At 55.6% G+C, this 26,108-nt stretch overlaps 1 long non-coding RNA gene across 5 annotated transcripts; it reads right to left on the bottom strand.

The window, feature by feature from the left end:
* Positions 1 to 1,619: 1,619 nt before the first annotated feature.
* LOC102899196 lies at positions 1,620 to 24,185 on the bottom strand. Of its 5 annotated transcripts, XR_006592141.1 has the most exons (6): positions 23,815 to 24,185; positions 23,591 to 23,673; positions 20,103 to 23,437; positions 15,889 to 17,300; positions 4,922 to 6,047; positions 1,620 to 4,609 (listed from the first exon to the last, which is right to left on the bottom strand). It is a non-coding gene; the product is annotated as an uncharacterized LOC102899196 (long non-coding RNA). The 5 variants fall into 5 exon arrangements; XR_006592138.1 differs by having other exon boundaries at positions 20,103 to 23,673; XR_006592140.1 differs by lacking the exon at positions 23,815 to 24,185 and having other exon boundaries at positions 23,591 to 23,776.
* Between the last annotated feature and the right edge of the window lie 1,923 nt (positions 24,186 to 26,108).

Below are 26,108 nucleotides of genomic sequence, written 5' to 3'. Positions count from 1 at the left end.
GGCTCTGTGCTGTCAGCATGGAGCCCCCTCCGGACTGTCTGTCCGACCCCCCACCCCCACCCCGCCCTGCACCTTCCCTGCTCACTCTCTCTCAAAAATAAACAAAACAAAAAATCTCCAGAAGAAACATTCTGCTCACTAATTTGTTATGAAAACCCAACCTGGAATGGCAATTTTAAGTAAAGGGCTGTCAGCATCTAGACGAATAAAGTAAAATAATCCTGTGTGAGAGGCACCACAGCTATGCGTGCACTTTGCTTCTCGTGACCTAGCACTCGGTGGGAGCACGAGGGACCCCCTTTTCGGAAAAGACGTCTCAAGTCACTGTTTCTGTGCTTTGATACTAAACCCGGTCTTCCGGCACTTCCAGCATTTGGGTGGCCGGAATCAGCATAACCCGAGGGCAGAATCCTTGGTGCAACTCTGAGGCTGGAGCTTGGGACTCGGTAGGGGACTCAAAAGTTGGCTGAACACGCTACAACTGGGCCAAAGCTGTTAGACCCACAGGTCCTACTGCACCTAGCGCGGCCAGGGAGGGAATAAAACCATCGCCACCATCACATCCTGGGGATGAGAACACGGATTCTTCAATCAACAGCCCGAAATAGCATTGCAGCTGCAGGGAGGGGGTGCGTCACCCTCCCTGGGCAGTCTTCCCAGCAGATGCTTCACCACCACCCCCCCCCCACCCCCACCCGCCAGGCAGGGCAGCCATCTGGGGGACGTGAACTTAGAAAAGCTTCCCAGGTGCTAGAGCTGCGACCACTTACCGAGAGCCGCTGGCATCAAGTACCATAGGTAGCTAGTAGCTGGCCGCATGTGTCTTGTGCAAAATGCTTACTCAAGGGGCCACAGCCCTCCTACCTGAAGATTCCCCAGGCTTAATCCCCCATGAAGTAAAATCTGGCTAATTGCTGAATACCTTCACGGAACTGGCTCACCCTGTCTTCAACGGTGATAGAAACGAAGAACCAAAAAGTAGACCTCCTGCATTTTTTTCTTTTAAGTTTATTTTGAGAGAGAGGGAGAGGGAGAGGGAGAGGGAGAGGGAGAGGGAGAGGGAGAGGGAGAGGCAGGGGAGAAGCTCAAGCAGGCTCTGCACTGTCAGCACACAGTCTGACTCGGGGCTCGAACTCCCAAATCGTGAGATCATGACCTGACCCGAAATCAACAATCGGATGGTTAACCAACGGAGCCACCCAGGTACCCCCTCCTGCGTCTTTTATAAAGCAGCTGAAATCATCAGGCTCCTCCCCTTTACCAGCCATGTGGCAGTATGTTCGGTTGTGCAAAAGCTTCCGGAAGGAACACCGACCGCAGAGGGGCCAGGGCTGCCTGCAGCCCATTCGGAACCAGCCTCAGTTTCCCCTGCAAAAAGGAGCATCCCTCAGCCCAGGCTTGAACATTTCTCTTTTCCGTGATCTTTTCTCTCATTTTATTTCTTGGCTCACAGGACCTCATTCTTATCTTAACGGGCTTCGTTTTTAACGTGTGTCTGCCGTAACCTCCTCCAGTTCTTTAGGAAGTAGGTAAGTCTGCATAGCAAGTTAACATTTGCAGGACCCCACTTCTCATGGCATTACGAACAGAGAATGATCAGATGAAAAACAAAGACATGATTGATTGAAGAGAGTAAAATATTTATTCAGGTCAAGATGCATGAATAGACTCTTAACAGAAAGAGAATTCAACAGCAGCCATTTACAGAATACACAGCATTGCCACATTTTAGCAAACTGCACCCCAGGACATCAGATAGGTTACAGCGATTTGTTTTTAAAACTGCATTCAATTCTCTCTTACCTCCGCAATAAGGTATCATTAATGCAGTGAAAGAAGCTAGTGAAAAAAGCGTGATCGTCCTTCCCCACGCTCTGCCCATCCGTCTTCCGGGAGACCACGTCTTCCAGGAGAACAGAGGCTGTTGCTCACCAGACTTGGCGTGAGGTCTCGAGGCTGCTGCTTTTCCCCCTACATCATAACCGATTTCAAATGGTGCTAGACAAAAACAGACTCTGAACACCAGGAGAAATCGGTCAGCCTGTGTAAGAGATGGGTCCGGTGGTGCTCCCGGGGGGTCCGGCACTTGACCGTGCAGGCGGCAAGTCTGATTCCAGCCGCACTGCAAGTGCAGCTGGGTGTTCCGGGGCCTCTAGGAGGGGGTGCAACGCCGATGGGGATGGAACCGTCCTCCAGGCACACAGCCTCGCCCCTCCCCCGCTACAATCGAGTACCAGAGGAGCCGGCATCGCCTGGTCCCCGCGGTCAGAGGCCCTACAGACAGGTGAGCGCCCGGTGGTGCTCCCAGGTGCTACAACCAGGCATCACCTCGGCCCCTGCTCCAGCTCGGAGTTTCTTTGAAACACAAACACCCTCCCCGCACGGCCGCCCCTCCACAACCCGCAACGGACATACGCTGCGGCGCACTTTTCCTTTTCAAGTTCTTCCTCTCTTGGACCGGCTCAGGCGGCAGATGGAGGGGCTCTGTCCCACCAGCGAGAGCTCCTCTGCAGGTGGCCCTTTGCTGCGCCGCAATTCTTACTCCTAAAACACTGATTTCAAATGGTGCTAGATACAAAGATGGAAAAATCTAAGCCACCATGTGAAACCAGCTTCCAGAAGAAGAGGATCTCATTGAAGAAAGAAGGAAGACACAACCGGAAGACCCAGGTGCTGCCCTGTCTTCTTGCAGTTCCACTCGGGGCGGGACATCGCGGTCCGTGAGAGAGGCACAGAGCGGACCTAGCCAGGGATGCTCAAGGAATGTGAAAGTCGCGGCTGACGCGTCACACAGACGGTAGCAATACAAAACTCATGGAGCCTAGTTGACCCTGGACAACCAGTCCTAACAGTTTATTACACGTGTGATGGAGGGAAGTATCCCAGAGCTATTATGAGAATGCGTTAACGTTTTCATTAGCATCGCCCCCTGCTCTCGAAAACATTTCACAGCACGCAGTGTCTTCTGACACTATGTCACGTCATCAGGAAACAAGCGTCCTATCTGCCTAGGAGGTTCGAGCCAGGTGAGTTTCACCTGCTCGGGGGCAACTCCTGATGCGCCCTATTCAGGAAGAGCCTGGGGTCCACCTTGCCAGCCTCAAGTAAGGGTCAGAACATTAGCAATCTTCGTTTAACCTCTGCTGTGACACGCACACACAAATGTCGTGTCCTGAAGCGGTGTTAAGTAGATAATCCTCTAACACAAGGACCGAGTTTTGTGCTGTTTTCAAAAACGTGTCTGAAAATAAGATTTGCATCCTGTGTTCAAATTAGATTTCCCATCTCCTAAATGTGTCGGGTTTTCTGTCTGTTTGTTTGCTTTTGTTTTGGTCATCGGAAGCTGAGAAAACAGGTCTGTATCTCCTGGGATGCCACAACTAAGGAAAGAGGAGACAGAGTAGAATCTGGATCTTTCGGGCTGTCTACCAGCTCTGAAGGCTTCCAGATCCAGGCCTGTATTTATTGTGGCTCCCAGAAATCACAGCATGTGCCGCTGCAGGCAGGAGAAGGAAATAAAATTTGAACACTGAGGTGTGCTTTGTAATTGGGTCGGTCTTGCGAAGCAAGTAGTATTCCCGCGCCTGCAGGAGAAACTGCTCCTTCATGTAGTTCGGGGACTCGCCACGGTCACGTGACTACTACGTGGTAGAGAGACCCCAAGTCTAACTCCAGAGTCTGTGTTCCTGCCCCTCTGTCCACTGCACCTGCTCCACGGCTGGTCTATCATCTCATTCTGTTCTTGAACTCAATTGTGAGCAAGGGTGGGGGGGGGGGGAGTCCTAGGCAAGGTTTCTGCGTGGCCGTGGATGTGACTGACTGCACAACACGTTTAACCTGGTGGAGATGGGAGCCCAGCTGGTCCCGTGAGGGGCCCGGTGTCCCCAGCTGGCTCGCCCACTCCTCCTGCCCCTCTGGAGCCTCTGTGCTCTCCTAGGGCGTAGCTGCGGTTGGGGGAGGCGTTGGAGATGAACCACCAGCAATGGCTGTGCTGGACTCTGGATTCTGACCCCAGCACTGGGCTCCGAGCCCAGGGGCTCTGCGAGGCCCCAGCCACTGAGGGAGGAGCTGGGCAGCGGTTCTGACACAGGGCACCTGCAGTCAACAGCTGGGCCCCGCGACACAGGTTAACTCCCAGGGTTTTAAGGTCAGGAAGTAAGTGGTAAATGAGAGTCATTTCTGTGGGGTCCTATAAAACGAGGGGGTTGGAGATCTACCTTTGCTACTTCTCAGCTTTTTTGCTTTTTACTCCAGCCGAACTCTTCCTCCTTAGTAACCCCCGACTGCCAGTATCCACAAAACCTTTCCCAAGGTATTGTCACACAGGTGTCTTTCAGTGATCCAGACAGCCTCCTTCCTCCCCTAGCAGGCCTCTGCGTACACCATTCCCTCTTTCTGGAACATTCTCTGTCGTCCACTCTCCCAGGGCTACCACCCCATCAACCCTCTCCCAGGTGACGCAGGTCGCCTGAAGCTTTCCCCAGGTGAGCCAGGTGTTGGGTTACGCCCTCTCACAGCACCTAGTTCTTGTCCTTCAGGACGCACGTACGTCACGTGGTCATCAGGGGGATTCGTTACAGTCTCTCCCGCTACCCAGGAAGCATCGGCCCTGAGTTCAGAGGGGGAGTGGCAACCGTCACTGAGGGAACTGAGGGCCATGAACCAGGGTCTGGGCCCCCAGACCGAGGTCTACAACACTCAGTTCCCTGGAGGAAGAGAGAAATCATTCACAACACATGAACATAAACACCGTAAGACAAGAAAAGGCGGGGCGTGCGGGGGTGGGGGTGGGGGTAAGTAATCCTAGTACCAACACCTTCTGCCCTCCCAACCCCACTGAACAGGAGTCTGCTCGGGTCTCAGCCCTCCCAGGGGAACCAGGCTTTTCTGGCAAAAGTCCATCGAGCAAGGATGCACTTACCTGAAGCTAGCTGGTGTTTCTGTTCCCTTGTTAGACGGGGCCAGGTGGTCTAAGGGGGCTGGAGGCCCCAGCCTGCTAGGGCTCTGCTGTCAAAGGCGGACGGTGTGATCGTCCCAGCCTGGCCCAACAGTCCCACGCACACGGGCCAGTGGGAAGAGTCTGGTGCGCTGTCGGGGAAGGGAAACCGCCCAGCCAGAGAGCTGGGTACGCCACCACGCAGGGAGAAGGTCTGGGAAGCACGGTGCAGCCTCCGTCCATTTCTGTGCAGACGTCCTATTTGGAGGGTTTTCCACCCCCTCATGCCTAGACACTCCTCTGCCCGGGCAGCGACCGAGGGTGGAGGAAAGGTCACCACACAGTGAATCAGAACACAGGGGCTTTAATTCCTGCGCGGCCCAGACTTGAGAACGGGGGACCCGCACCTCCCTGGAATGGGCCCCAGTTTTTCCAAAATGAGGGAGGGCTCATGCAGACCAGTCTCCGTGCATTCAAATGCTTGAGGGCTGGGGTGGGAAAGAGGACAGAGAGGCAGAGACCTCGTGCAGCAGAAGTCCAGTGACCTGGAGAGGCTGTGTTTTGTCTAAAAGCATGTCTGAATCGGACACGTTAAACAAACAAACAAACAAAAACAACGAAAACTCTGTAAGTCAAACAAAAACATCTGAGGGTTAAAGATGATTCATGGGCCATCGGTTTAAAGGGCAGTCTGGAGACTGCAAAGAGAGCTTCTGCTGCGTTCTAGAAATGATGCCGTCTGTGCCTTTTAAAGTCCTAAAAATCCTATGCCAGGCATGGTGTCCAAAAAATAACACGGGATGAAAACGGGAAGGAGAGGAACCCCGGGTTATGAGACCTATAAGCAAACCCGCGGAACGGACAGACACGCACCCCCAGGAACCGAAGGCCGCCAGCTCGTTCAGTGTGTTCAGCCACCACCATGTGTTCAAATCCAGAATGCTGGGAAGGTTCCTGGGAGGCGTCTTCTGCCTCCCTCCCGACCAGGCTGGGTGCTGAGTCACGGCTACTTACATGACTGACGCAAGCTCCAGCCGGCGCGGGGGAGGGGTGCCGGAAGCAGAGCCCAGATCAGGTCTTCCTGCTACCCGGGATGCTGGTTTCCAGGCTCCTGGCAGCGAAGAAGAGTCATCTTGGTGAGAGAGAGGGGCCTGGGGAAGACCCTTCTGAAAATGAGGAAGGTTCTGCACTCCACACGGTCCTTGCCCATTGTATGCGTGAGCCGAGAGGCCCGGCCCAGCTTCCTGTCACTCAGCTCCAGGCCGGACCCAGTGTCCTGGACATTTTGTCTTGAGCTGTCAGGGTGGGGGCCTGTTGCCAACTAGCTGTGGTTAATGAATCAGAGGAAAGGGTGATAAAATGTGTATGGGTATGTGCACGGGGGGCAAGGGAGGAGGGAATGGAGGGTGAGGGAGGCAGGAAACATGGAGCTGGCTCTTTTCCGGGCAGCTTGGCCCCCAAAAGGAGGGCGGGGCATCCAGGGATCCCTACACGTCCCAGACCCGGCATCCCGAAGTGAGAATAACACGCTCTAGACCCACTGAGCCCCTCAAATGCCTGTGGAGGTAACAGGGCAGGAGGTCACAGCCTTCTCATACCACGTGGGCCCCACATCAGCAATGCCGGGTTTCCCTGGGGCCGGGGTACCGCGGCCTGAGTTCCCAGGCAGCTGCTTTCCGCCCGGTTCGGTTCTCTGTCCCGCCTCAACACCAGAGAAGACCCGCATCTGGAAATCCTCCAGATTCAGTACAGGCCCAGGCTCGGGATGGCTGGTCGGCTGGCTGGGAGGATGGGATGCCTTGGGGTGCCGTGGGGCGTGGGGGGGCAGCAGGGGACAGTGGGGAGCACAGAGAAGGAGGAGCGATGGAATGAAGAGGGGGGGGGCCCCCCACACTTCCCCAGAGAGAGGCTTCGCTCAGGCAGAGCAGGAGGACGGGCACTGCCCTGAACTGCTTCCCACGAGAGGAAAGCGAGCACGCCTACAGCCCATTACACAAACACAATGCCCACCACACGGTTCACGGGTCCAAACAACCTCGGGCCAAAGGCAGACCACCGCTGCTTCTCACTCTCCCGTCCCAAATCATGTGCTCCACGCAGTGCAGGTGGGCGTGGCGGCGAAACTTCGGTCTCAGGTGAAATCCACTCAGAAGGCTGGGGGGCGATGCCCCAGCGCCCAGCTTGCCTGCTCCCCAGGCAGAGCTGGGTCACCCCGAGCAGCAGACACGGTAACCCCACCAGGCACCCCGCTGCCAGGACCCTGTGCCTGCTTGCTGCGGGGAGCAAGTCTCTGTCCCCTGAGCCCCTCTGGAGGCTCCAGGGCTCCACAGCTCAGCCCGGCTCCCTCTGGAGGGAGAGCAGGCCACCTGTACGAGTCTGACGGCCTCCTGGGAGCATGGCCTCCAGCAGACACCGGGTAGTGGGACAGACCCACTAACCTCCGAGCGGAGGTTCTCCCGGTAGCTGGGCACACCCCTGGCGGGGCACGTGGACTGGGGCACACCTCGCGCCGTGGCTCCACATCTCTAGCTGGGGGCAGGAAGGGGACGCAGAGGGTACGTCCAGAGTCCAAAGCCAACTTGGAACACCTTCCTTGCCTGCTTCCCCTGCAGCCGGCCGGCCGGCCGGTGGCTGTACCTAGGCCAGCCCTGTTCTGTTATCGGGCCTCAGGCCTGGAACAGAGAGTGGTGGGAGGAGGCAGGAGGAGGCAGGACGAGGAGGGAGGGAGGCTGGCGGGGGAGGGGTGGGGGAGGAAGTTTCACAGTCTGGCGCACTCGCATCAGATCAGAGAGAGGGGAACACGTACAACTTCCCCTTTCCAGGCGCTTCTCTGCCCCTGCTTTTGTTTCGGTTCCTTCCCCTCTGGACTGGGGATGGCTGGGCTGGTGGGCTGGGTGGGGGCAGGCGCCCAGGTACCCGGCCAACTGGGCCCTCGCCCGGCTCCGTCCCGGGCCTGGCAGGCTCCCTCGGCCGTTACCCGGCATGCCCTTCTCCTTGTCAGGGAGGCCTCACCCTCTTGTTTTCAAAGTTTTATAACAGTATTGTTTGTTGTCCAGCAGATTAAATTCTTTTGGAGGCTGGAGGGTGGAGGCGGGGGTGTTGAGGGAGAGAGAGAGGAGGGAGAAGAGAGAGGGAGAGAAAATACAAACAACTTCCATTGGGGCCAAAAGATTAAATGAGTTCCTTTTGGAACACAGAGTTCACCTGTCTTGGAGAGAGGCCCGTGGCCAGGAGCGTGTGTCCCCTTCCCGTCTGTCCCCGTCCCTCTCTGTCGCCCTCACCTAAGCAGGGTGACAGGTGTTCTTGGACTTTCAAGGCCACTACTCAGGGTTCAAGCTGAAAAGAAGAAACTGCTAATAATGTTAGGGGTGGGGGATTCATGCCTGAGCAACCCCTTCCCAAAGAGGGGGCATGGCACGGGGTCTGGCTGGTTCCCACAGACACCCTTGATTCCCGTCTCCTCAGGGCTCCACATGCCCTACTCCAGAACAAGGTAGAGAAGAGGATTCTGCGGGCAGTGCAAGGATGGCTCCCCTCTGCAGTGAGCCTCTGGCCTGTTCACATTTTAAATAAAAGCAATACGTTCAATGATGTCGGAGACACTGAAAAGAACGGTACCCCAAGGAAGTCGTAACACGAATGCGTGGACAAATATTCACGTACGCCTAAGGAATGCATGAGAGTGGAAAACAGGAAAGAAAGGAGACAGAAAATCAATATAAAATGAGCATGATCTTACAGACAGGAGGGCCCAGCGAAAAGTCCCCAGCCTGTCAGGCCTTTTGATGCTAAAGCTGCAGACTTAAACACAAAATGATGTATGATTCTCCACACGAAATCAACCCTCATTTAGGCATTAACTGGTTCATGTCAGACTCTGGCGTTACCAGTAAAGAGTATGTCCATCTGAATACACATGTGTGCCCGTGGGCCTGCCCTGAGATACTCCTTTTCCTTGTCCTACCTTCTTCCCAGCAAACCATGTCTGTCCCTGCCCTTGGCCTTCCCACCAAACTCATTCACATCTCTAGTGCCTATCAAAGGGCCCTAGGCTGGGGGGGGGGGGGGGGGGGGGGGCGGTCAGCAAGGGTGGGGAGTGGCAGTGGTACAAAGACAGGATTAGAGCCGCTCAGGGCTCTTTCCTGGCAGCGATGAGGGACAACATGGCTTTCTCCTTTTTTTATCTGCAAATAATATCAATGCTGTTCGGGTCAGTTCTGGGAATTCTCTCTGCAGGAGGGAACAAGGTTAGAGCTCCAGGCCCGATGCTCGTGGGGCCCACCGAGGTTAGGCTTGCCTCCACGGCAGAAAGAAAAGATGTGCAACCTGCTCTGGGTCCCGGTACCCGAAGTTCACGCTGTTCCAGGGAGAGCCTCACAGTCCCACACGCTCAGGACCCGAGGGACCTCGACAGGGACATCCAGTCCCTCTTCTGAGATAAAGAAGCTCTGTGTCTCTTTGGGAGCCCTCAGCGAAGAGGCCGCCACAGCCCTCCCTGAAGGCTGGCCTAGATCGCCTCCCAGCTACAGGTCCTGCCATCCTCCTTCCCATCCTCCAGGAGAACAGAAAGATCTGGGTGTGGTGTGACGCATCTTCACACAAAAGTTATCCAAAGCCTTCGCTCCAGCAAAACAATTCTTCTATGGATTCCCCATGGCAGGGCTTCTCTATGAGCCAAGCCTGCATCCGGGAACACAAACGGACAGACATATGCGTGCTGCCACGCTGTCCGACCCCGATCCTTCAAGAAACGTGCCCGAGGTGAGCCCAAACCACCACGAGTTAAGGGTGCCATAAACAAAGACAAGCACTTCTCTCTCCCTTCATACAGGCTCGCTCTGGGTCTCTCTGAATAAAGGCCACTCAGAGGGCCATGCGGCCCAGAAGACACAGTCCAGGCTGTGCCTCGACCCTCCTCATAAAGAGTGGGCTTACGCCCAGTATCCAGGGAACACTGATGCCCAGGCGTTCTCTGATCCACCTTCCCCTCTGTGGGTAAGGCCTACTTTTTCAACTCTATCAGAAAGCAACGTTCAGAGCTGAAGCCACTGGTTCCACCAGCTTACAGTATACGTTGGCCAATCCTTCCAGCGGGTGCTGTATGTTAATTAGCCAGCAAACAGATAACGTATACACGATGCACACGCTGGGCAGAAAGCTCTGGGCATACCTTATAAATCTGTTGGAAAAAAAATGCCCCACAATGGGGCTTCATTTCTAAGTGAGCCACTTGGCAGAAACAGGGCTACATGCACATGCCTGAAGTGCCCGACAGATGTGCCGGAACGGTCTAAAGCACCGTATGTTCCAGAAGCTTCCAAACGTAGGGAGTCTCACCAGAGACACATGGTGAATGGCTGGCTTCCTGGTCAAGGAGGGCAAGCCAGGTTTCATAAGAACTCCTCGTAAGAGAAGTTGAAACAATCCAAGAACAGGAGAACCTGGGTGGAGGCTCCCTTCCCCATTCGATGCGTAGAAAAGAAACCTGCAACCTACAGAGATCAAGTCGGCTACCCAAGATGCACTCCCCATCCCTGCCCTGCCCCCCTGCTCAGCTAAAGAGCACAACTGAAACCCAAGGAAATGACATCTGGAGTCGGAGGGCCTGGGGGCGGGGGGGGGGGGGGTGCGGTGACCCAAATTAAGCAGGTACAAGAAACCGGACCTCAGCAGGGCTGTCTGAGGCTGAGCTTGAACACCCACGGGGATCCCACCGCCGACCCTCACAGGGCTGTGTGAGGACCAAGCAAGCCAGCGAATCTGAAAAGAGCTGCAAAAACAACACACGGTGCGCATAAGACGTCGGTCACGGATCAGTTCGGCTCTTGCCTGAATCCTGGCCCAAATCCCTGTTTGCCACCCCACCCTGGTGGGGAAGGGGGTGGGCTCACAGCTACGAGTCCCAGCGTAAGTGTCCAGTAAAGCAGCACACGGATCGTGTCTTGAAGGCATATTGCTAATTTGAAAAACCCTGCATTCCATTCGGTGGCCCGCGCAGCAGGTGCCCGCAGCCCCAGGGGCTCCTACCCACGCAGCCTTGGAGAAGCGGGGGACGTTGGGGACAGAGGCCGCCATATCCCCGGGCTGGCCTTTCACAACAGCCCACGAGGGTCTGGGGCCTTGAGCTTCCCTGCGTGTGTTTTACTTTTGCTACCTTTAAAACAGTGACTCAAGACTGAAAAGCTAAAATGGAACCAAACGGCTCGGAGATATTTTTGTTTTTGTTTTTTGTTTTTTTTCTCTTGTCTTTTTTTTTTTTTTTTTTTTAAATAGAAGGGCTTAAACAACCACATGAGAAAAAAATGGCTAAATATAAAAGAAGACTTCCTGACAGCAAGGGGCACAGACCCTGAACAGACGTCTCAGGCAAGGCCCAGGACACGGGACCCGTAGTCCCGTGTTCCCTCAAGGATTCAGGGTCACAAAGGACAGAGCGTCTTCCCTAGAGCACGGTGGCATCTCAGGTCAGCCCCTGTGGCACAGCAAAGACCCCAGCGGCTCCCACACTGCCCAGCTCCAGACAGGCCCCTTGGTGGGAGCCAGAGGTCACAACCCCTGTCACTTGGGTGACCTTCCTGAGACACCTTCACGCAATCTCCGGCCCCTTCCCGCTCGCTCCTGAAGAGTTCCTGGAAAACTGTCTCCACCCACCTGCCCTAATTGATGGTGACAGCATCCCGGCAGCAAACAGGACTGTAGCTGTTCTCAGATCCTTCAAGGCCCCTCCCCTCTCCCGTAAGTCAGGCCTGCTCGTTCCCGACCTGAGTTTCTGCCTAAGAAACACCTCCGCGAACACCCAGGTAGCCCCCACGTCAGAGTCGGCAGGCACCTCCCAGAAGATTCTGGGTCAACCCCCTCATCTGATAAATAATGAAAGTGAGTCCCAAAAGGGTAAAGTGAGTAAGATTTTACCACGGGATCCTGGGCCAGAACACGGGACTGTGGAGACTTCTATACCACGCCACAGAACGCCCCCTTTCCCGGAGTTCCCACAACCACACCCCAAGACCCACACCGCACCTTGGTGCAACATCTGCCCCCTGGCAGCAGGTGGCAGTCTCCGAGGTTCAAGTGGGGCAGGCTTCGACCACGGGGCCAGGGAGGGAAGAATCACGTGGCCTGACTCACCATAAGCTTCTACCCTGTAAACAACTCCTGAGCCCTGGAGCCGCACACGCTGGAGACATCCCCTCCCCCATCTCCAGCCACCAACTTGCCTCAACCTCTTTTGGACACAAAACTTGTCCAAGCATCTGGCACAAGGTGACTTCTCCTCCCTCTCCCGCCCCCTGACCCGTCCCTATCGCGATAATCTTGGAACCGCGGGTTCTGCCAGGGGAGCCTGAGCTGACTTCTGTCTCCTGCAGGCACATATTTTACTGGTGACTTGGCGAAGACTTAACCCGAGCGCTCCCCTGTCGGTGTGGACGAGAGAGGGGCACCGCGACGAGGCAGAGAGGCGCCAGCTGCCACCTGGTGAGGGGGGGAGACGTTAGGCCAAGAGCAGCCATGGCTAACGGAAAAACCTCCGTTTGCTGGTGACCAACGGCTTGACGTCTACTGCCACCTTGATCCCTGACTCACTGCACGTTCTTGTAAGCTTTGGGGACCTTGGGGGGTTCTTCCAGCTCTTAGGAGAAGAGAGGCATCAGCAACTCTATCAACTTGAACGCTGGGGGCTCCATCAATATGGCTTCCCCAGGTGGTCGAGATCCTTCAGTCTCTCAAATTCCCTCCCCGACCAACATTGGGACCGCTGCTTCTTACGGGTGGGTGTCCGCCTTTTTGTATCTGCATACTTTATATAGTTCCTAATTCCTTTTTTATTATCGTGAACGACCTCTCCCTACACGAGAAAGTACATCCCAGGAGAGCAGAAACTTGGTTTTGTAGAGTTCTGCGTCCCCGGCTCCTAGCACACGCCCCGCCACGAAGCAGAGACTGGGCGCACACTTGTGGCGTGGGTGTATCTGCCATGCTCAGCCCTGCCTGTTCAGGGACACCAGAAACTAGCTGCCTCTGCCTTGCCCCCCTCCCCCCGAAAGGGATATGGCATGGCTATGGCCAGTGGCTGCCACGTCCCCCTAGGCACCTGTCCTTTCGCACCGGTTTCCGTCAGATCTCCCGGCTGCCTGATCTCTGATGGTCTTAGCTCCCAAAGATGTCTGACTTCCACCCAAGAGGGCGAAGAAAAAGCACAGGCTTTGGAATCCAAAGTGCCGGGGTTTAAAGCTCAACAATCCCACTTGCCAAGTATGTGACCTTGGTTCAGTGAATTACTACGCACGGCTTCCTTATCTGTTGAAGGGAAGTAATACCTACTTCATGCGGTTGCTCTGAGGATGAAATCAGACCAGCAAAGACAGACGCTTAACGAAAGTCAGTTTCCCTTTCCTGGGACCCTCTGCCGGGACCAAGAGTCCCGATGCCCATCTCATAGCCTCACGCCTCATTACAGACCCTGACCTGGGCTCCACGCACACACAGGCCCATTCCAGGCTGCAGCCGGCACCGCTGGTTGAACGCCGGACGCATCCTCCCACCCCACCCCCGCTGCCCCGATCCTGTGGTCAGACGATGCGCGACCACGTCCCCGCGTGCCTCGCTCCATCCTCGTGCCCCTGCTCCTTCCTGCCCAGGCCCGACACTATCGCATCAGGCTGTGCACGGGCCTCGGGGCCTGGAGGTTTTCTCTGGCTTCACCAGCTCGCGAGCAGCCTCCTGTGAAAGGAGCCAGCAAGGAATCAAACCCAGCCTAGGCCTTCTTCACAGACACTCCAAGGCCCAGAAAAGCAACGCAAAAGGAGGGCCTCCCACAGACAGCCTGCTAGTGGAAAGGGCAGTATCTCTTTCATATCTCACAGGGAGGCAACGTGCCCAAAACAGTGACCAGCACGAGGTACACATCCTCGCTAAAACTGTGGCTGCAGCCTCGGAGGCCCTCGTGCCAGGGGACAGAGCCAAGATATGCATTAAACAATTCACGGCCCCGACCGGCTCAGGATTCAGTGGAACAGAGAAGGTGCTGACCAATCAGGTCCCCCGGCGGGGCCCCTCCCCAGCGCCTCCTGGCCAGGCCACACCACCGCAGCTCCGGCACCACCAGCCCTGTTAACCTCTGCTGGACCCCGGATGGAGAGGCCCCACTCTGCCTCCTGGCTCCCAGAGCGCAGGGGTTCAAAGGTTGAGAACCGAGTGCCAGATATGCCCGGTCCCCCTCTCAGGGGACGCCAACCGTGGTGCTAGCCTGGCTGGGGACACGTAATGCCCGTGTCATGGCAGCAGAAGCCAGCCCGGTAAGCAGGGAGCAAGGAAGCAGATGACGAACAAAATGAGGAAAATCAACGGGGAAGCACCCACCCCAAGTCTGCAAACGCCAGAGGCCCCGCAGACAACTGCGTCACAAGGAGCAAAATCAACTTCCCCTCCGCTTCCCCCTCTGATCTTCCCAGTCCAGCCAAGGGCAGGGCAGGGCTGTGAATGGGAGCAGCGGCCACCCTGAGCCAGGCCCGGGACCACACCACACCATACGGGGGCAGAGGCTCCTGAGCGTGGCCAGCGGCTCCATCTGGCTCCGGCCCGGCAGCCCGCACTGGCCAGACTCTAGCCGACACATCTTGAGGGACTTGGCCGGCTCCTCCTCGTCTCCCCAGCTGCACCAAAGCTGATCTCTCCTCTTTATTCGCGTTCCAGGTCCAACACCCCCAGCCATCCCTCCCCACGTTACTGCTGGAGGGGCTGAGACTTGTCAAATTCCTTCAGGGAAGAGAAGAGTCGGGTGTCTCTTCCCAACAGCCTTTGGATTCCTCACTCGGGGAGGACCTCAGGCTGCTCGCAGCCAGCTCAGCCTCCGGTCAGATGGGGAGGAGAGAAGAGAAAACACTGACGGGCAGAATTCACCGGTCCCTCCTGGCCAGCGGTGGGAAGGGGGTGGGGAGAGCAGAGGTGGGATCCCACAGGTGCCTCGAGGTATCAGCCAAGTGTGCGGTAAAATTACCGGGGACCATCCCTTTTATCTTGAGACCCCAGACAAATCCGCTGTCGGCTAATTCCAACCTGACCCTGCTCGCCCAGAACATTGCAGGAATGCATTCAATAGGAGATTTCCTGGTAGGCAGCGTGGCAAGCGACTACGGTCTGCTTTCTGAACTGTCTCTAGAATGCGACAGGCCTCCCCAGTTCTGCAGTCCCAACATCATTTTTAATCACCGTTGCTATTACTGTGACCAGCATCAAGTGAGGCAGAGAAAAAACATTTGTACGTCAACAGCCTGGAGATGCTTTGCAATGGTTTACCAGGCCAGGAATTTTTTTTTTTTTTTTTTTTTTTTTAAGGTGAAGGCAATGAGGGCCTAGAGGAAGAGAGTGATTTACTCAAAACAAAAAACAAACAAAAAAACCCCCAAAACAAGCCCCATGACACACGCAAGTGGAGAAAGAGCCCTGAAGTCTACTGCCCAGCCCATAGTCTAAACCCCAGGCTACGGCTGCAGACGCAAGCCCCAAGGTGTCCAGAGTCAGAGTGAACATCCACTGGGATACACAAGCAAGGGCACACCCAAGTCCCAGGCAGACTCCCCGCCCCCAACCGGGCTCAAACCCAGAATCTCATGCTGGATGTTGGGGGCCAAGGAGAGTTCCCGGCCAGTCACTGTGGGAGGCCCAACCGCTCTGCTGACTGCCACACCCAGAAACGCGTCCCTGCCATCTCCCACATCCCGGCAGCCGGATCACTGTGGCTGGCCCTTCCCCCAAGTCCTTGCTGGTTACTAACCCCATTCACAGAAAAGCCAGGAGTAGGAGAATGGAAAGAAGAGAGCATTGTTTGGGAGATTGTGAATGGAGACGTTTGAGGATTCCCCACTGACTAAGGAAAACGGTCTCCATGAGAAGGGAAGGGGGCTGGGAGGCGGGGGGGTGGGGCCAGAAGCGTCAGCCCACACCTGACTTACCTGAGAGGCCGGGAAGGGGTTAAATCCCATTTTCTTGCTGCATCTGGGTTCCAATAAGCAGCTTGGCGATGATTCACTGACAAGACCGGAACCTGTCACATCAGTCAGCACTCGGGGTCGCGGAACCACAGAAAATCGGTGGCTCGACAGCACCTACGGGAGGGAGGAGGCAAATATCCAGCCTGCTCTGCCCCGTACCACCCAGCACGAAACGCTCAGTCACCACCCAATTCCTCCAGAGGACGGCTGACTAAAGCCAGATTTCCAGAAACCCCAAACTGGTGGGGGGGGGGGGGAGGGGGCGGTGGTGAGGGCGGCGAGCAGACACAGCTCCCGGATGCCCGTAGCCCAGTCTGCCGTCACATACCCGAAAGAGAATCAAAGGAAGGAGGAGGAAGAGGTAGAGGAGGGCAGGGAAGACAGCAGATCCAAAAGAAGCTCAAGAGGTCAGAAGACCTCCTTGGGCAAAGAAGGCAAACAGGAAACCAAGAAGACATGCGGGAGGCTGGTGGGCGCCATAGGCCACATCGCACACCATCAAGAACCTCCTGGCCCTCATCCCAATCAGACCTTCCGATCTCCCAGCATCTGAAACAGGGAAAAGGAAAGAAAGCTTGGCAGCCCTGAAGCAGACACAGCCACGCGCGCGCGCACACACACACACGCTCACACACACACAGCCCTTCCTGGAACGAAAGACCCCTTGGAGAAGGCTCACACTCTCTAGGTTCCGGTTCCCTGGGAGAAGGGCTCCTCTCCCGCAGGGGAGGGCAGACATGTCCGATAAGAATTGCTTAGCACAATGCTATATATAGTCTAGGTTCCTAGCGGCCTAGAGATTTGGAGCTAGAACTTGGCAGAGAACCATGCTAGATGCTGGCAAGGACCGTCCTCCCCCAGCCAGCCAGCCGAGAGCCTCACCTCCCCGCTGGGGGCAGTGAGGGCAAGCAGGGCCCTTCCCGTCGGCCCATTAATAACACCGCACTGAGGGACATGGGCTTTAGGCTCCGCTTTAGGGAAAATCGACTTCTCCTGAGTGTGAGGGCGATGTGCGGGGGCTGGACACTGGGATCTAGCCTCTCTGCAGCTCTCCAGCCGCACCAGAAAATCCAATCTCTGCTGGAGGATCAGGGGCAGGGGTGCGCGGGGAAAGGAGAAGTCACGGCAGCTGGGTGGGTTCAATGAACATCTCTCGCTTCCGATGTGTGACGGAAAACCAGAATGCAGACGAATACTTAGCTGCAGAAAGCCAGGCTGCCAGGCATCTCCTTTTTTTGTTCCAAATAAATGCAAACGGGCCATTCTATTAGGCGGTATCATGGCTGTCTTCTGCACACCAGCTCTGTCCCCAGCTTAGCCTGAGTCTCCAAGAGGCTGTCACCGACTCATGGAGCTCAACTCCTCTGAGTTCTCTGTGGGGAAGAAGTGAAAGGAAGCCAGGTAGGCTCAGCTCTTGGGGCCAGCCAGCCAAGCAATGAATTCTGCAAGCCCCAATCAGGGTCCCATCTGGGGCTAATATGTGGCCCCGGGACCATGGTCTTCAGCTGCTGCTCACTATCCAATGACAGCAACAAGACAAGGCTGTGCCCCTTGTCCTGGAGAAAAGTCCAGTCCCCGTGGACACAGGGTCTCATCAAAGAGGAACTACCACCTCCTTCGGAAAACAAACCTGAGGGACAGCAGAGCTCTCTGAAGTACAGAATCTGAGCCCTCGTCATATGCGCAGCTTCTGGACAAAGAGACACAAAGGATCTAACATCCACATATATACGATTTTTTTTTAGGTCAAGTTGCTCTCTATTCAGGCTCAAAATGACATGACACAAAGGGGCTGGGGCTGCCTTTGCATTCTGGGCCAGGGACAGCCGGCTCTCGTCCTTTGCCCTGCGTACCTCTCCACTGTGACCTCCACCAGGTCTTCCTGCTCCCTCTGGCTCCCAAGGCCCCAAAGCCACTCCTTGCAGAGATCCCAAATGAGTCACACTGGGAGGTCCTTGGGGAGCGGAGGAGGTGCTCGGCGACAAATGTCAGTGCTAAGCATCATCTATGGGAAAGCAGGAGACTGAAAAATGGCCTAAGGGGTACCTAGGCAGGGTGGTCCCGGGCCAGGCCGTCCTCAATTCCCCACCCACAAGTTGTTTGCTCCTCTGTCCCCAGACAGGGCCGAGGGAGACAGAGGAGAGAAGGGAAGCCAGATGCTAAGGATAGTGGTTTGCCTGAGATTCAGTGGCAATGGAGGCCCAGGCCTCTCTTGCTCCCAAGAAGGCATGGCTGGCCATGGTTGGGCGGGGCCGGGCGGGCGGGGCGGGGGGGAATGTCACGCGCCCTTAGCGCAATGCTGCAGATTCAAGAAAAGTCTAGAACCCTGAGCCGCCATGATGACGCACACACACACACACAAAGGTCAAGGACTCAAGGCCCACTATTTCACCTAAGAAGGAATTGAGGACGATGAAAGGGGAGAAGGTAAGTTTGACTCGGAACAATAAGGAAAGGGGAGGCTGAAGTAGGCTGCGCCAGAGCTGGCCTTCGGCTTGAGGCCGGTGACGTGGACCCACCATCTTCTGGTGGGTGACACCGTCTGCTGGTGTGATGCCAACAGAGGTCACCTGAGACGCCACGTCCCCACCAGGGCTCTTGCTTCCGGGGCCCCGGAATGCCAGTGATCACTAAGGACTCCCAGGCCCACCCTACCTGAGACGGGCTCACCCTCCATCTATGACAATGAGCCATGGTGAGAAATCCCGGAGGGTTTTCTGGCCCTGAGAAGATGTCTCTTGTTTGGGACGGGTGAGAGGAGCTTGTAAAATGACCGTTTGCCAAGCTTATCTAATAACACAAGCAGCTGCATTTTCTTTTTGGTTTCTGAAACTGAAGGGTCCACAGACCCCTGTTGGGTTACCTGGCCTTGTCTCCCCACCCCCGATGTCCAGAAGTGCTCTTCTCTGCCAAGCCCTTCCTGAAAATGAACCCAGCCTAAGGGTCGGCTCTGAGCCCCGATAAGCTGTTTTTGCTGCTTTCATGTTGACAGAACGTCCTGGCCATTCGGCTGAGTGCCCCATCTCCCAGCTCCCGACACACTGAGTCATCATCCAAAGAGGAAAAACACAACAAAGCAGCCGTCACCAGGGTCCCCATTGCCGTCGGCTGACGACTCATGGGCTGTCGTCACTCTCTGCTCTGCAGCCCCGGAATCGGTGACGAGGGGCTTCAGGGTGCCCAACTCCCCTCCCACGGGATGCAGCAGCGTCAGGAAGCAGGCAGCCACTGCTGCGATTCGATTCGGAAAGAGGGGAAGCTAACCTGGCGTCACGAGGCTCCCAGGAAGGATCACTGGTTAACCCTCACGCTGCCACCACCCACTCTGACCTCACGGCTCTGCTCCCACAGCGTTTTCCCGATGCAGAAGTTAAGGGGGTCTTTACTCCAGGTCAGGGAAAAGCACTTCCTCGCAGGCTTCAGGTGTGCAATGCCCGGTCACCTCCTCCCCTGCCTCTGGTATCACTGAAGGCAGGCAAGCTCCCTTCCCCCCATTCCTTCTCCAGCCACCTGCTACATACTCTTCTTAAGTCCCCGATAAAACAGCTGGGCAGGGGAAAGGGAGGTGCACCACTTTCTGTCGGGAGCCTGTTTGCTTGGCAATATATTAGGCATTTCACTGTAGATTACAGTGGCTCCATGTCACTGACTGAGGTCACTAAGCCTCAGAAAAACCACCTAACAAGATGAGGCAGGGTCAAGATCCAAGTGCAATGGTCCTGCTCCCTGCCTTGTCCGATCTCCACTGATCCTGGGTTCTGGAGCTCACTCTGCTCTGAAGGTACTACAACCATCCCACCTCCACCTTCTCTTCCAGGAGGAAGGTAAGTAGGATAACTGAGGTTTGTTAACCCAACAAAATTTCAGCTACAAAAAAAAAAAAAAAAAAAAAAGCCATCATCTTGAGTGAACCTGACCGCAAAGGAAGAGGAGAAAGTTAACGAGGTAGCAGGGTCCAGGGGAGTGTGGGAGAGCTACGAGACCCAGACCTCGGGCGCAGGAAGAGCGGCCACCCAAACTCCCATATGGCATTAGAGGTGTATGAAATTCCTTAAACACGCACGTTCTGGGGATCTACCTTGTAAGAGCCACGTGGCAGACACTGAGAACTGAGAGTAAAGAAGGAGGCAAAGGTTTGGGGAAACAGGGGTTCTAATCATGATCAGAACACTTACCAGTCACGGGACTCTCCTCGGAGGGTTGTGGAAAGCAGTAAATGAAAGAAGGTCCGTGGAACAGCCTGACGTGGCACCTGGCGAACAGAAGGCACCAAATAGGTTAAGTGTCTTCCTTCCTTGACTCTCAGCGCCTTGCAGCTCATCATCTCGCAGGTGACCCAAGACTTCTACACAAAGAGCCATAAGGCCACCAAAGTAGCACATGAGAGGGACAAAGTGTACGAGAGCTTGGCCGGAGGGAGCAAGGAGAGGTTACGAGGACTGCTGCTTGTGAAGGTGATCGGGAAAGGTCCAAGGAGGACGGTGGGGCTGCCGCAGGTGGGTGCGGTGGAGCCAAGGAGGCGTGGAAAATACCAGTAGGGAAAACCGAGAGATAGGAAAAGCAAGAAAAAGTAAGTTGCCTGGCTTTGTCGGAATACGTGGTCCACCTGGGGAAACGGAGAAGAGTAAGCCTGCGGAGGAGAGCTAAGGCTAGTTACACACAGTCCTCAGCACTGTGCCAAAGGGAAGGAGTTGTACTCTGGAAATGATGAGAAACCATTTTAAACCTCTAAGCAAGAAAAGACAAGATGGCCGCTGCACGCAGAAGGGCCTGGAAAGGAGAGGGACGGGCAGCAGGGAGCCTCACCGGAGGACTACAGCTGGAACCATGGCTCTGGCAGGGGGCATGACGAGGAGCAGAAAAGAAAAACAATGAGAAGGGAGGGCCATCGAACAAATCCTCAAAGCTGCCTTGGACCCCACCCCCTTGTCCCCATAGAGAAAACTGCCGGAGACAGAGCCTATTTGGGGAACACAAACCACAGGTCCGACACGTCTGAGATGAGCAGCCAGGTCTCTGCCTTCAGTCGCCCCCTCCACACACACCCCCCCCCAAAAAAAAAAAACTCAGCTTCTGCCCTGGACTGCTTTAAGCCTCAGGCCAACGAGGGCATGGGAGACCCAGGCCTTCTGTTAGCCATGCCCACCCTCTGGCCAAGCCGGGGCCCCAGGTGGTGGAACCCCCACCCAAGACTGTGTCCGAGGGTGGGACTGGGCGGTCCTGCCCCTGGGGCCACCTTCACTGCGGCAGCCACCACTGGGCCCGCCTCTGCTGCGCTTCTGCCCCCCCTCCCCTCCTCCGTCACAGCCCCCGCCCCCCGCCCACTCTGCGGAACTGGCACAGCAGGACCAGAAAAACCAACGTCACCATGTCAGAGACCAGCAGAAATGCCTCCAAAATGGCAGCCTTAGGATAAAAGGAGTCAAAAACACTATCAACCCACCCAAGGAAAGGGAAGCCAGTGACAAGGGGAGTGAACTGTCAACCACCTCCCAACTGGGCCCCCGACACACACCCTTCCTCACTCTTAGAATCGTCATGTCTTTCCCTTCAGAAACTTCCTCTCAAAACCCAGAAAGCATAAGAAGGAAAGAACGGACGTCACACCCCATGCCCCCGAGAGGTCCTGGGGGCCATGGGTGACACAGGGCATTGAGAAGGACATTCTGCGTTCCACCTCCCAAGGGGGACAGCAGCCCACTTCTGTCTTCAAACCCAACTCCCATCACTGACTGGACGAGGGCTAACCCTCCGAGGGAGCCAAGTCTTCCCCTGCTCCCCAACCAGACCCTCCCCAGCTCCATGGGCCCTGGGGAGCCAGGAGGCAGGGTTGCAAAGAAAGGCCGAGAAGGCACAGCCGTGCCTCCGTTATGTAAGAAGAAGGGCGGTGCTGTCCTAGGCCAGCGACCCAGGGCGCATTGCGCTCCCGGATGCGCAGTCATGGGCGGGGGCCACTGCGCAAGGCGCAGGGCTCTGAAACCCCCTCCCCACAAACGTGAGACCTGCGACACGGACTCGATGGGGAGCCGGGACCCTGATTTTTCCAAGTCTCCCTCCCCCAACCACAGGAGAACAGCCTGCTGCCCTAGTTTTGCTCTCACTCTCCTCACTCCCCAGAATGACAAACCCTCCTAACCTGGGACCTCCAAACCTCTTGCGGCCCAGTGGCTCTCCCGGAAATCCCACCAAATACGCAGTTTCTGAGCAACATCCTGGGGTCAGTCCCCATCCTCACCTTTCCAAGACCAAGGAGCAGCAGCTTCCAGAAGGCAGGTCTTTCCCACACTGGGCTCAGCTCTGGACAGCCCCGTCAATGCAAATCTCTCGTCCCCAGGGAGCAGCCCAGAGGCAGCAGGAAGCCCATGGTGGTGGCAGTGTCAGCAGCAGCAGATCTGTCCTACCTTGCCCCGTGCGTTTCCAGGGGAGCCAAGAATTATTGTGCCGCAACACCGAGGTGTGGCTGATTGGAAAATTCCCTTTTCCGACACCAAACTAAAGGACAAATACTTCCTTCCAGTTTGGTCAACCCTCTGCGCACCCATCTCTCCAACCCTTCCTACTCCAAAAAAAAAAAAAAAAAAAAAGTTTGGGGAACCCGGAGCTCCTCTTCCTCTGAGTGCTTGAAATAAAAAAGGCATAGGAAGAGGCTTCACCTGGTCAGTCAAAAGCAGGCACAGACACAGGAGCATACGCACACCCCTAAACAGATTTTAGAAAGCTGCTGGGCTTCTCCCCCCCTCCCCTTTAAGCAAGTGAAATGCAAATTCAGATTTGATACCCTGCCCTCAGCCAATCAAAAAAAGGTTTTCACCTGCCATTGGCCCACCCACCAATCAGAGGAAATGTCTGGAGTGAGAGCCCTCCCCTGGCCAATGGAAGGCCAGCTCAGTCACTTAGTTAATGATGCAGCAGTACAAGGAAGGCCATCACATGTGAACTGGAAGGGTGCCAACATGGAGACACAGAGAGCGCAAGGTAAACAACTTTCCAACGCCAAAAGGATGACATTTAATCTCTAAATGCTAGCTTCCCTTCTCAGCTCATCCCTAACCCCTCTCAGCTGGCCCTACAGATGCCGGGAGCCTCACTACCTGTCCCCCTTGGAGCTCCTAACAAGATGCAACAGTGACTGCGTCACCATTCCCCACTTTTCCCAACTACGCAGTGACAAACCTACCAGCTTTACCCCACTTCTCCCAACCCACGCCCCATCCTGCCCACCGGCTCCCCACCAGCCCAGCTGCCCCGAGGCTGAACATTTCAATAAGGCAACCCCTGGAAAGCTATGCCTTTCCACCTTCCTCCCAGCACCTCTCCTCCTCACTTCCTACCTGCCACCTAAGAACGACGTGGATGGACAGACAGACGCGGATACCCAAACAACCTGGAAAACCAGTCTGTCTGTCTGTTCAAAAGAAGGAAACGGGGGCAAAGGCTGGTAGGTCAGGTGGGACGCTGGGGACAGCTTGCTCCTCTAGCCTCTACCCCGGTCAGGCTTGAGCAGCTGACACTAAAAGAAAAGAAAATTAAAGTGGAAAAAAAAAAAAAAACACACAAAAAACCTCTCTCAGAGAAAAAATAGCAAAAAAGCGAGAAAGAAGGTGAGAAAGACAGAGCACCCACATACGCAGAGACATCGCCCCCGATCCCAGCAGATACGTACGTGGGGGAAGAAGGGGGTTACGCCATCAAGTCCTGAAGCCCGTCGGACCACCCATCGTCGCCTGCGCAGACCCAAATCTCGGTCTTGGCCGTAGGGTGCCGCAGTCCCGAATGTTCCAGAAATTGGTCCCGTTAAACCTTCCACCATCGCCCCGCAACCTCTTGCTCCCACCCCTGCCCCCCCACCACCACCCACCTCCCCCCCGCGGGAACCGCCCGTGCCACCTTGTGTGTCATCTCCTTAGCCCGGGCTACCCAGAGGCCTCTAGCCCCCGACAGATTTCTGAACGCTTGGCAAGTGAGCTGGCAGAACCTGGTGCCCGGTGTTGCTATGACTTGTTTCTTGATTTCTCTCTCTCTCTCTGCTGCAGCACGGCTGTTGCTAGCAGACCTATCGACGGAGCGCTCTCTCTCTCTCTCTCTCTCTCGCTCTCTCTCTCTCTCTCTCTCTCCCCTCTCTCTCTCTCTGAGCTCTGTGACGCAGATCTAAATTCTCCAGTCTGCTCCTTGTGTTGCAAGAGCAGAACTGCAGCTCTTCCCCTGGAGAGCCGGAGGGCAATGCCAAGGCTGGTCAAACAAGGCAAAAAAAAAAAAAAAAAAAAAAAAAAAAAAAAGTTGGGCCTACACTCTGCTCCCTGGCCACACTTTTGAGCCCTTTTTTTTTTTTTTTTTTTTACCCCTCACACCTCACTGCTCGGGGGCATAGAGGGCCTGGTCCCTGCAGGCTCACGCCTTCCCTGCCGGCTTCCCGGCCACCAGACTAGCTTAACTCTTTGAGTGACAGCACCCGGAACCCAGACAGGGCCGTCCCATGCTAAACGTTGCCTCATCTCTTCTTGAACCCTGTGAACTTCTCCCACACAGGAGAATAAAATGGTCTTCACCCTGACACCACTGTCCTATTAACTCTTTGTGCCACAGACACATCCAGAACAATGACCTGTAGCTGACTTCTGTTGTTTTCTGCTTTTCTGGCCACAAACCAGGACCTTTTTCTCCCTGGAATTTCCTAATGACAAAAAGCGTAATTGAAACATTGCCCGCTTACCCCACGGATGCTCTCCTTCTATCAGGGCAGGACTGGGGCAGAAACCTAACTGAACCGCAGCCCGAAGAGTCCAGGGTAACACCAGGCTGGATCTCCGTTCTTTCCGGGCTCAGAATTTTCGGGCCTCGGTGGAAATGTCCAATCACTTCTCAAAAGGCACTTAGGCCACTCAGTCCCAGAGATTCAGGTTGCTGAGTCATTTGTTCCCAAGAAGATCCTCTGACAACATGGAAAGCAGCAAAACAGAGCAGCGGCCAAGCCTGGACCCGGAGTGGCCAACGGCCGGGTTCTTCGCTCCGGGTGGGCAGCCCAGGGGCACGAGCACGTGCCGGCTCACCCCCGGCTGCCCCGTGATGGTGGTGGGAGGCCTGCCCACACCTGGAAACCCTCACGGGGCTGGGGCTTTCCCACCAACACTCTGAAGGCCGGCTGGGGTTGTTTTTGGATCCCGATAGGTCTCCACTGCAGCCAAGCACACAGCTCCCAACATTTTCCCGACCCCAGACCCAGAAATGTATCCAGCACAGCTTAGAAGCCGACTCCCTAGACCCTGTCTACCCAGACAGACCCAGGGAGGCTGGGTTCCCACACCGCCACGTGGAAAGCACGCAGACCCACAGAGGTTTCCCACGACCAGTTGTGCTCTATGGGCCTGGACCTGACCAGAAGTGAGAAATATACTCAGGTCCTCGGGTAGCTAGCTGACTCATAAGGTGTATCACATCAAGAACCTTGCGACTTCTGGGAAGAGGACTTGAGGACGGAAGACCAGGCGGCCACCTTGTCCTGCACCCTGCTTCCCAAGCAGCCTTCTTCGGGCAACTTGGGGCCAAGGTTTCACCCAGCAGAAAGAAGACCACTTGGAAGACAACCATGGCACTCCACGGGCTTAAAAGAAGCCCAGAGCATCTGTGCCAGGCTCCCAGCAGGGGGGAAAGTGCTTCAAATTCACACCTTCTGGGCTCCAGGGTAGTGCATGCCAATAAAGAAGTCACCTACTGGTCTGATGACCAAAGGAATGTGGCCTTGATGGCACTAAAGCAAGTCCCTCGGAATGGTCCTCTGCCTACTTAAATACCATTTGCTGTAGTTTCCTTTTCCATGGAAGAAAAACATGCCTAAGTTCATGTCAGGACATTCCTGATTTATCCAAGAGCCCAGGATCAAATAAACAAAGGGCTCTGAGCTCTGCCAGGGAGCCTCCTGCTTCAGGAGGGAGAACCAGAGGGAAGTAGGGCTCCGAAGAGTTGGCCCATCACCCCATGAACTTGGTGAATGACGTGGCTGCTCACTGCCATGGCAATGGAGATGTCACGGGTGGGCGGAAGTGAGAGAGGAGAGGCAAATAAGTCATGAGAGACAGAGCAAGGAGCAAGTCAGGGTCAGAGGAGGGCCATACACAGCCGCGGAATTTACTGAGGAGGGCCAACCGTACTCTCCAACCACAGCACACCTGAGCTTGAGTCCATGC

Source organism: Felis catus, chromosome F1 (assembly GCF_018350175.1).
Source record: "Felis catus isolate Fca126 chromosome F1, F.catus_Fca126_mat1.0, whole genome shotgun sequence".
Classification (NCBI taxonomy): Eukaryota; Metazoa; Chordata; class Mammalia; order Carnivora; family Felidae; genus Felis; species Felis catus.
The sequence above is the reverse complement of the archived record's forward strand: the minus strand, read 5'-3'. Positions and strand labels throughout refer to the sequence as shown.